At 46.3% G+C, this 9,920-nt stretch overlaps 1 pseudogene; it reads left to right on the top strand.

Moving 5' to 3' along the window:
- The first annotated feature begins 364 nt into the window (after window positions 1-364).
- LOC126164102 (5S ribosomal RNA) lies at window positions 365-482 on the top strand (annotated as a pseudogene).
- Window positions 483-9,920: the final 9,438 nt, after the last annotated feature.

Genomic DNA, 9,920 nt, shown 5'->3' on the forward strand with positions numbered 1-9,920 from the left:
CAATGCGCTTCGGAATCGAACAGAGCAGGTAGAGGATCTCTTGGAACGAGAGGATATTTCGTAAACGGACTGGCCTGCTCGATCCCCCGACTTATATCCAATCGAGCCCGTGTGGGATGGTTTGAAGAGATGTATTGCAGCACGTCCACATGTACCAACGACCATCCAGCAGTTGGCAACCGCAGTGGTGGAGGAATGGGACGCCCTACCACCACAACTTCTTAACAACCCGTGGTCAGCACGGGAGAACGTTGCATTGCCGTCCGTGGTGAACAGGCACCCTATTAAGAACCATGTCCTGCCTTTGTAATGTCCCAGGGACCAACATAAATCGCAGTGATTCCGGTGTAATTATTGTCTTTGAGCCAACGGCCTTGCCGCAGTGGTAACACCAGTTCCCATCAGATCACTGAAGTTAAGCGCTGTCGGGCTGGGCTAGCAATTCCATGGGTGACCATCCGATCTGCCGAGTGCTGTTGGCAAATGAGGTGCACAGCCCTTGTGAGGCAAACTGAGGAGCTACGTGATGGAGAAGTAGCGGCTCCAGTGTCGGAAACTGACACACGGCCGGAAGAGCGGTGTGCTGACCACGTGCCCCCCATATTCGCATCCAGTGACGCCTGTAGGTTGAGGATGACACGTCGGCCGATCGGTACAGTTGGGCCTCCCAACAGCTGTTGGACAGAGGGAGTTTTTTTTATTGTCTTTGAAGAAAAGTATCTTTTCCGTTAGTCTCATCGCATATTTCTTTCCGTTATCGTTTTTACTGTACTGTAGCAGTTCTTTGCATGTATGGGACATGTTTTATCGAGCTACGTTACTTAGCAGACACATCATGCGAAAGCTGCTTTCGTCCTTGAATTCTGAACACCACTGCATATATAGAGAAAACTGCTTTTGTGAAAAATATTGATGGAACGACGTAAAAATTACTATCTTCTTTATGTCAATAGCAAACAATCAGATAACAAATGAAGATATTTAGACGGTTTGTTGGCCTGCTGGGTGGATGCTCGTATTGTTTTGTCCGTGCATTGTAACTCGAGCTTCCACTGTTGCAGACAGCCTTCAGCCAGTGTTGACTACAGGCCGCGGCGAGTGACTGCGCCCATGCCGTAACTCAGAGCGCGCCTAATTCCAGAACGGAGGGCCGCAGCCGCGCCCTGCACTGTGTGGCGTGTTCGGCGCGTCGTCTGCAAGAGCCGCGGAGCTGACTCAGCCGCCCACGGAGCGCTGCACAACTCAAATGCCGGCGCCTCCCGCTGTGGCCGCCAAGGGGAGCTGCCTGCCTCCCAGCAACTGCCAACTGCCTAGCCACACTGACAACAAAAGCAACAATTGTTCAACGGCTTCCCAACCAGTTACACAGGTGCGGGGTATCCTTGTGAAATAAGCACCCACAGTTGTCATTTCATTGGACTGCACGGATAGACCTGAAATTGCGACACAAGGATCGACAGGGAACGACGAAATATTACTTGCTCTGCGTTTATGTTATAGTAGAGACGATATATGACCAAATTTTTAGGTGATTTTGGTGTGTACATTTAGTAAAAACAACTGCCATCTCTGGCACCACCAGTGAGTGAGGCTAATCTGGCTAGACATCTAGTCGAACTGAGCTTGCATGGCAGTCGTCTTTCCATTCTGTTTCATCTCTCTGCCAGAGTTAACCAGTGGCAGTGGCTGGTGAATGGTACGGAGGACTGGAAAGCGAGATACAACACCGAATAAATTGCGGTTGGAACAACTGGAGAAAAATGAGTGGAGTATTGTGTGACAAGAAGGTGAGCGCTGGGATGAAAGGGAAAGTGTACAAGTCGGGGGTAAGGCCTGCTATGATATACGGGGCAGAGTCATGGTCAATCACAGTAGCCCAGGGAAGGAAGATGGAAGTGGCGGAAATGAGGATGCTGAGGTGGATGTGTGGGGTAACAAGGAAGGACAGGATTAGAAATGAGTTTGTTATAGGAGCTGTGAAAGTAGGACCCATGGGGAAAAGATACAAGAGAGCAGACTAAGGTGTTACGGACACTTACAGAGAAAAGGGGAGAGTATATCGGAAGGTATAAAGATTGATCGTGCGAGAAGGAGAGGAAGACCGAAGATGAGGTGGAAGGATAAGATATCCGAGGACCTAAGGGAGAAAGGACGGAAGAAGGAAGAGGCAATGGATAGAGTACTATGGAGGAGAAGGATCCAGAAAAGCAACGCCGACCCTACGTGACGTGGGACAAGGCGACGATAAAGAAGAAGAAGAAGAAGTGGGTGGTGAATGGTGGCATTCCACCCTCTCGACATCGCATAATCAGGCATTTTCACTGGGTGAGAGAGCTGGAGAAAGACCTGATCAGGCCGAAACTCCATCACCCCCTCGTATCGAGATATATCAGGATAGTGCGAATAAATCTGTCGTCTTGTGTTGGCTTGTTGAAAGATATGGAGACCTCAAAGATAGTCGATGGCCTTAATACGTCAGTAACACCTGCTAAGCAAACTACTGGCGATGCGAACCAGAGGTGACAGGGTTGTGAATCCAGTGGCACCCGCTACTATGACAGGCGCCAGGGCCAATGGAGGCTGACAAATGCAACAAGGCAACGCTCGTCCTCTTCGGACCCTCCATACGTGGATACGTCCATGCTGATTCTGTACAAAGAACCGGGACTCGTCTGAAAAGACGACGTGGTACCCCTGCTGTGTCCAGTGTATCGCTGAGGCACACCATTGTCGTCACGACTCTACTGTCGCTTTAGAGCAGGTCGCCGTGTTGACAGTTCGGGGCACTTAGTCATGCCGTGGAAATGCCCCTGTTGATAATTGTTTTCTTTCAAACCTGACGTGGCTGTACGATCACGCACGGCTGAGTGGGCAAAATGTCTCTCCTTTCGGGCGTTAGTCGCTTGGAACTGCTAATATACTACAGTGAGTTGAATGTGGGTCCGCCGAACCCATAGACTCCATATTCACATGACATTCGTCGAACCCCAACTACCGTGAGCAGTAGTATCGTGAAACTATAAACCACAGTCTCGATAGGTTACGACCCCACTACTGTCGAATTCTGAAATCCGCTAGTAGGCGTTTCTCGTTCTTACGCGAAGTATAGCACGGTATTTCCACAACCAGCCAACATTCAAATGCGATCACTGAATGAGAATCCTGCTGCATGCTCTTTCCCTCTATACAGAATGTACATGGCGTTACTCCTACCTCCTGTGTGCGGTTGGACTGAAATGCTAATCATTTGCATATCCAAGCTTTCCAATTAGACGTCTGTTGCATTCCGCCTTCGTGGCGTTGTAATTTTAATGACCGGCGATGTATATGGAAATTGCTTTACGTCTTCAGACGTATTGTCACTGTCTTACATGAATCTTGCGTGTTGGCAACATGACTTCTGATGTTGTGCTGTCATGACTATTTCGCTGTGACATCTTAGGTGAAAAAAAAAATTCAGAGTTTCTCTTCAAAATGACATATGTAGAATATCTGTACAATGTTTGGTCTGGTCGTCCATTACGAGTTACAGGTTCCCTGCTAACGGTTTATAGGGGCAACAAAAATTTGATTTTCAGTATTTCATATAATTATTGACCGAAGTTAAAAATTTAAAATGTTGATATATGTACTCATTAGGAGGTATAATCTAATCTTAAAGATTTAATACTGTAAGACTGGTATTACACAGTAGTACACAGACTGTGTACTCGTCTTGTGGTAGCGTAACTCACGGCACGCAAATTACACAGGCTGTATTCATCCTGTATTTGAAAAGGAAAGGGCTTAGCAACCTTCAACAAACTTTACACATAATTTCAAATCTTTTCGAAGGTTTTTCTAGCAGACACCTCTCCCCAACACAAAATAATTAAAAGAAAGAAATTTTATCGCTTACTATATTTAGAATGATCATGCAGCGAAACCTCAGTTTCAGGCTTGATATTTTAAGCTGTTACTTCTTTAGAACTAACTCCATTCGTAACACATTTAGCAGACAGTATCTACATATACCACTGTTTTTAATTTGTGGTAAGGTCTTATCGGACCAAACTCCTGAGGTCATCGGTCCCTAAGCTTACACACTTCTTAATATATTAAGTCGTAACATTGAGTTGCGCGAAAAATTAGTTTTTGCTTAAAATGAGCGCCAATAAGCAGACTGTTCTCATCTAGTGTTTGAAAATGAGAGCACTTAGCGACTTCGAACAAAATTTAAGCATGTTCTTTTATATGTGTGAATTAGAGATATTAAAGAATCGAGGAACTGGGGGGGTTTACGGGTGTTTGCTGCGCCTCTATATAAACTGGTCTTCAGTACGTATAAAGCTACCAGGAATTCTGACAAAACATTGGAGAGTATTGCATCAGGGGCAGCTCGCCGAAAAAGAATGAACCTTGAGAGAACAAATAAACTGGAACTGTCATGGCCTAGTAGTTCCGTACTAGCTGTAAGCTGCAAAAAGTCACCTGAATGGGAACGAACTGGTGTGCGTTTACTGCTCGGCGACAACAGCCGTCACTTGTAATGGCCGCTTACCATCTCAGTGGTTTCTAAACTACATGTTGCATGACCTGATCACACGCAAGTCAGTATATGCTGTCGTTCGATATACTTAATCTCCGTATTCTTTCGAAAAAATATAAAAATTCATTGACAAATACTGCATTTAAAAACTAGTTTTTCAGTGTTAATGGGAATAAAGCATTATATGATGCGCAATGTCACTTGGCTTTCATGTCCAGCCCGGCATGGACTTAACTAAAAATTCTTCCCTTCCGAACTTTTCCTATTAACTCTATATGATTTTTGAAGACCAGCAAACCAAATAATTCATGAGGGCAGATCAGACGAAAAAAAGGTCTTCTACTACTAGCCGCACTACTCAATAGTCTGTCTCTTACTATACTTACCCATCATTATTCGGGTTCCGTTCATAACCTTCCTTTGGTGATAAAACATACAAAATAAAAAGTTTTATAACTCCGTGATATTCTAGATCATACTTTTGAAAGAAACACGCTAAACAGACTTTGAAAAGCATCCCGTAAATGAAGATGAGTCTTTATTTACACTATTACCCAATACGTACCAACATAACACCAAAGTTTCATTAGTATACAGTAGATCTCCCTGCCAGGCCGTGACCTTTTCATCGTGCCCTCGTACATTTTCGTCTAAATACACAACATCTGATCAGAAGTCTCTAGAGATCTGTAACTGGTTATTAGTACGGGTTGCCTCCAACCTTCGGCTTTATAGCGCCTTGAACTGTGCCGGGGACACTTTCACTGAGACTATCTGTGGAGAATTAGCAGACCATTCTTCCTGAAGAGCATAAGTCAGACATGGCAGTGATGTAGGACGCTGGCGTCTGGAGCGAAGTCGAAGTTTTAACTCATTCCAAAGGTGTTACACTGGCTTCAGGTCGGCCAATCCATCTCAGGGATGTTATTGTCCACAGACCATTGCTCACGGATGCTGCTTTATGATAGGGTGCATTGTCATGCTGCTACAGTCACCATCTCTGAACTGTTCCTCTACAATACGCAGTACTCAGTGCTGTAAAGCTGTAAAACGTTTTCGTATCGTTCCGTATTTAGCGCTTTCTTAAGTGCGATAAGGGAAACACACACACACACACACACACACACACACACACACACACACACAAAATCATAACACTGTCTCCTACTTACTTTACTGTTGTCACTAAACATGGCTGCAGGTGTACCATTCTCCACGCATTCGCCAAACTCGGATTACCATAGGGTATTGCGTGATTTACAACTTTAAATGACTCGTGTTCAGTCATCCACTGTCAAGTGGTATGGCTCTTTGCACCACCTCAAGCAGCTCGTAGCACTGAATACAGGTGTGTGTGGCTTATGAGCATCTGCTCGACCATTCTACTCCATTCTTTTCCGGTCTCTATGTACCGTCATTGCGCTAGCTGGAAAACTGGTAGCACTTTGGAACTCGCGAATAATTCCTTCCTCTGATATCCTGGGACTTTTTATAACCACTCTTTGCAATGCTCGACAGTTCCTGTGCGTTGTTCAAGAGGTCTGTCTTGTCTTGGTTCGTCTCAGGTCCCTAATTCGCCAATCATACCACAAAGAGTCAACCGGGAAGCTGTAGGGGGATTGAAATGTCCCTGATGATTAGGACATGTTGGAAGCCGCAGTGCTTTCCTGTCTGCTCCATTCTACTGTTACTCCTTCTCTATTGAGAACACAGTCTTCCCCACCTCCTTTTATACGGTCGAGTCCGCCTCTAGTAACATCTGGTGGTCAAATCCACATTAAGCTGGTGTGTTCGGATACTTTCGATCAGACAATGAATTCTACGCAAGCCATTACATAGTGTGTGGCGGTGGGTACTTCATACTAACACACACACACACACACACACACACACACACACACACACACACACACGCACACACAATCAAAGAAATTTTGCATCACCCTGGTTCCCAGATGTCACTAAACCCGCCCAAAGATGTAAACAACCATGCATGAGCAGCTCCTATTAAACGGAGGCGGTCCGACAGCCAAGCCTCGCTCAGGCCACCCAATTGCTACAACTGCAGTGGATGACCACTACCTACGGATTATGGCTCTGAACCCTGACAGCAACGCCACCATGGTGAATAACGCTTTTCGTGCAGCCACAGGAAGTCGTGTTACGACTCAAACTGTGTGCAATAGGATGCCATGATGCGCATGGCGAGGTCCATCTTTGCAACCACGACACCATGCAGCGCGGTGCAGATGGGCCCAACAACACTCCGAATGGATTGCTCAGGATTGGCAAAAAAAAAAAAGGTTCAAATGGCTCTGAGCACTATGGGACTTAGCTTCTGAGGTCATCAGTCCCCTAGAACTTGGAACTACTTAAACCTAACTAACCTAAGTACATCACACACATCCATGCCCGAGGCAGTATTCGAACCTGCGACCGTAGCGTCAGGATTGGCATCACGTTCTCTACACCGATGAGTGTTTCATATGCCTTCAACGAGACAATCGTCGTGTTTGGAGGCCCGGTCAGGCTGATCGCCTTAGACACACTGTCCAGCGAGTGCAGCAAGGTGGAGGTTCGCTGCTGTTTTGGGGTGGCGGTATGTGGAACCGACGTATGCCGCTTGTGGCCATGGAAGGCGCCGTAACGGCTGTACGATACGAGAATGCCATCATCCGACCGATAGCGCAAGCATATCGGCAGCACATTGGCGAGGTATTCGTCTTCATGGACGACAATTCGCGCCCCCATCGTGCACATCTTGTGAATGACTTTCTTCAGGATAACGACATCGCAGCATGTTGTCCAGACATGAACCCTATCGAACATACCTGGGATGGACTGAAAAGGGCTGTTTATCGACTACGTGACGCAACAACCACTCTGAGGGGTCAAAAAAGGCTCTGAGCACTATGGGACTTAACATCTGAGGTCATCAGTCCCCTAGAACTTAGAACTACTTAAACCTAACCAACCTAAAAGGACATCACACACATCCATGCCCGAGGCAGGATTCGAACTTGCGACCGTAGCGGTCGCGCGGTTCCAGCCTGTAGCACCTAGAACCGCTCGGCCACACCGGCCGACTCTGAGGAATCAACGCCGAATCGCCGTTGAGGAGTGGGACAATCTGGGCCGAGAGTGCCTTGATGAACTTGTGGATAGTATACCACGACAAATACAGGCATGCACAATGCAAGAGGACGTAGTACTGGTTATTAGAGATACCGTGTGTATAGCAGTCTCCACCACCACGTCTGAAAGTCTCGCTCTATGGTGGTACATTATGCCATGAGTGGTTTTCATGATAAAAAGAGCAAAAAAAGCAAAAAAAGGGCGGAAATGATGTTTATGTTGATCTCTGTTCCAATTTTCTGTACAGGTCCCGGAACTCTAGGAACCGAGAAAAAAGCAAAAACTTTTTTTTTTATGTGTATATTATCATTTTCTGTCCTATTCCATTCGCATATTAAGCGAGGAAAAAATAACGGTCTATGTTCCGCCGTACCGACTCTAAGCTCTCTTACCTCAGTCTCATAATAACTGCGAGACATATACGATGGCGGCAGGAGAATTGGCGGATAGTCTTCTCGAATAACGCCTCTCCACATTTATCCAACAGGGTTTCGCGACAACTGCGCCGTCTTCCTTCCAAGGATTACATTTATGTTACCACTGCATGTTTGTGGAAACATTCCTAAGAACTCTATTGTTTTTACTATAAGAGTAGCGTGTCTCTTAATTCGTTCGACGTCTTCTATCATGCTTACCTGATGAACGCTTCAAACATTTGGACAATACTTCAGAATTGCTCGCACTAGCGTCTTACAAAAATCGTTCAAATGGCTCTGAGCACTATGGGACTTAACATCTATGGTCATCAGTCCCCTAGAACTTAGAACTACTTAAACCTAACTAACCTAAGGACAGCACACAACACCCAGCCATCACGAGGCAGAGAAAATCCCTCACCCCGCCGGGAATCGAACCCGGGAAGCCGGGCATGGAAAGCGAGAACGCTACCGCACGACCACGAGATGCGGGCTAGCGTCTTACACACCGTTTACTTTGTATATGCACTTCAGTCAACTAAAACCCTTGCGACAAATCGAAGTCTTTCATTCGCCTTCGCTTATACTGATTTTACATGTTCATCCCATTTCATGTCGCTTCTTAGTGCTGATAGTTTTAATATTCTTTCTTTACACGTGTTAAGGTGTCATACGTTATTAGTGATAATTATTTGCATTCAACTACTTTAACAATACCTGATGCAATTCAACTACTTGTTTCAAGGGACACTGCTCTCATTATCAGGCTGTTGACTCACGTTTTGAGTCGTTCATTAATTAAAATAATATAAAATAAAATGAAAAACGAACTGCACATGGAACAGAAAGGAAGAAAACTCGACTTGCTGGAAGATTTAGACACAGCTATTCGCGAGAAGAAATTCTACAATGTTCTTAATATGCAAATGAATGACAACAGGACAGGATTTTAATAGCATTTTGGACTAGAGGTTGGCCGAAAGAGATCTCTGGAACTATATACGTAAATAAGGTGTGCGTTTTCAATGGTACCTCGGGCATAGTAGCTCACAATTAGATCTGGACACCAAGAAAAACTCTGAAGAAGAGGACACGGCCTGTTGCGCAGCTGCCTTGTTTGAAATGGACGATTTTATGTAAGGGGAAGACCCATTATTCAAAGTGTTTATTTGATTTTATGAACGTCACAAATGTGTCAATAACTTTAGGACTCGCATTCGAGAGGACGACGGTTCAATCCCGCGTCCGGCCATTCTGATTTAGGTTTTCCGTGATTTCCCTAAATCGCTCCAGGCAAATGCTGGGATGGTTCCTCTGAAAGGGCACGGCCGACTTCCTTCCCTATCCTTCCCTAATCCGATGAGACCGATGACCTCGCTGTTTGGTCTCTTCCCCCAAAAAACCAACCACCCAACTTTAGGAGATCGTTCTCTCTTAAAACGAGTAGTTGAGTTTTATCGAGTACTACTTATGTGGTTAAATGCAAAAAAGCTGTTACTGATCGTTTTATTCGTCAACCTACGAATTAGCTGCGTAGCCCCCTCCCCCTCCCGCCCTGTCGCGCCAGGGTGTCGAGATACCGACGGCGGGCATCGGGCAGCTTCTGCGTCCCGCAGACCGCGAGAGCCGCGGTTTTGTGGGCGCAGCTGCCTGACGCAGACCAGACGGGGCCAGAGCAGCGCCGGGCCGGGTACCGGCGCGTTTGCTGACTACTTGTCGGCGGCGAGCCTGCGGTTTCGCCTTCCTTCCTGACGCAGCGACCGCGGTAAAAATAGAGCCGACGGCTGAGGCAGCAAACCGATACGCCCGCTCGGCGCCACGAGCACTACCTCCGCTGCCCG

The sequence above is a fragment of the Schistocerca cancellata genome, chromosome 2, assembly GCF_023864275.1.
Source record: "Schistocerca cancellata isolate TAMUIC-IGC-003103 chromosome 2, iqSchCanc2.1, whole genome shotgun sequence".
NCBI lineage: Eukaryota > Metazoa > Arthropoda > Insecta > Orthoptera > Acrididae > Schistocerca > Schistocerca cancellata.